We start from the raw sequence: 1,905 nt of genomic DNA, 5'->3' as shown, positions 1-1,905 counted from the left end.
TTTTCAATCAAATCTTTTTCAAAATCAATTTCTTTCCATTTTCAAAAAATACTTGCTATCAATTAATGATTTGATTCAACATTTCAAGTATGTTGCCTTTTCTGTTGAGAAAGGTTTAATGTTTGAATCATATCTTTTCTTGTTAGCCAAGTCATTAATTTTCAAAATCAAATCTTTTTAAATTGTTTTTCAAACCATATCTTCTCAGTCATGTCTTTTTAAAACTATATCTTCTTCAATCATATCTTCTTAAATCACATCTTTTTCAAAATAGTTTTCAATCATATCTTTTTAATTTCTAATTTCAAAATTTTTTTCAAAAATCACTTGATTTCTTTTTCACTCTTAGTTTTCGAAAATCAATTAGTATTTTTTCAAAATGTTTTTAAAATCACTTACTTAATTTTCGCAAATTTCTTCCCCTCTTCTCACATCCTTCTATTTGTGGACTAACACTCTTCCTTAATGCACAATTCGAACTCCATCTTTCTTGATAAGTTCGAATTCTTCTACCTCTTCCTTCTATTTTTCGTTTCCTCTGATACATCAAGGAATCTCTATACTGTGACATAGAGGATTCCATATTTTCTTGTTCTTTTCTCTTTCATATGAGCAGAAGCAAAGACAAAAGCATTCTTGTTGAGGCTGACCCTGAACCTGAAAGGACCTTGAAGCGAAAGCTAAGAGAAGCTAAAGCACAATTCTTTGTAGAGGACCTAACAGAAATCCTCAAAGAAGAAGACATGGCAGCCGAAAACAACAACAATGCCAACAATGCAAGGAAGGTGCTGGGTGACTTTACTGCACTTACTCCCGACTTCTATGGGAGAAGCATCTCTATCCCTGCCATTGGAGCAAACAACTTTGAGCTTAAGCCTCAATTAGTTTCTCTAATGCAACAGAATTGCAAGTTCCATGGACTTCCATTGGAAGATCCTCATCAGTTAATTGCAAGTTCCATGGGCTTTCATTGGAAGATCCTCATCAGTTTTTAGCTGAATTCCTGCAAATCTGTGACACTGTCAAGACTAATGGGGTTGACCCTGAGGTCAACAGACTTATGTTATTCCCTTTTGCTATAAGAGACAGAGCTAGGATATGGTTGGACTCACAACCTAAAGAAAGCCTGAACTCTTGGGAAAAGCTAGTCAATACCTTCTTGGCAAAGTTCTTTCCACCTCAAAAATTGAGTAAGCTAGAGTGGAAGTCCAAACCTTCAGACAAAAGGAAGGTGAATCCCTCTATGAAGCTTGGGAAAGATACAAACAATTGATCAGAAAGTGTCCTTCTGACATGCTTTCTGAATGGAGCATCATAGGTATTTTCTATGATGGTCTGTCTGAACTGTCCAAGATGTCTTTGGATAGCTCTGCTGGAGGATCTCTTCACTTGAAGAAGACGCCTACAGAAGCTCAAGAGCTGATTGAAATGGTTGCAAATAACCAATTCATGTACACNNNNGGATTGAAATGGTTGCAAATAACTAATTCATGTACACTTCTGAAAGGAATCCTGTGAACAATGGGACGAATCAGAAGAAAGGAGTTCTTGAGATTGATACTCTGAATGCCATATTGGCTCAGAACGAAATATTGACTGAGCAAGTCAATATGATTTCTCAAAGTCTGCCTGGAATGCAAGCTGCACCAGGTAGTACTAAGGATGCTTCATCTGAAGAAGAAGCTTATGATCCCGAGAAACCTTCAATGGAAGAGGTTACATGGGAGAACCCTATGGAAACACCTATAATCCTTCATGGAGAAATCATCCAAATCTTTCATGGAAGGATCAACAGAGACCTCAACAAGGTTTCAACAACAATACTGGTGGAAGAAACAGGTTTAGCAATGGCAAGCCTTTTCCATCATCTTCTCAGCAACAGACAGAGAATTCTAAGCAGAGCCA

Source organism: Arachis duranensis, chromosome 2 (genome assembly GCF_000817695.3).
Source record: "Arachis duranensis cultivar V14167 chromosome 2, aradu.V14167.gnm2.J7QH, whole genome shotgun sequence".
NCBI lineage: Eukaryota > Viridiplantae > Streptophyta > Magnoliopsida > Fabales > Fabaceae > Arachis > Arachis duranensis.
This window is presented reverse-complemented; position numbering follows the sequence as displayed.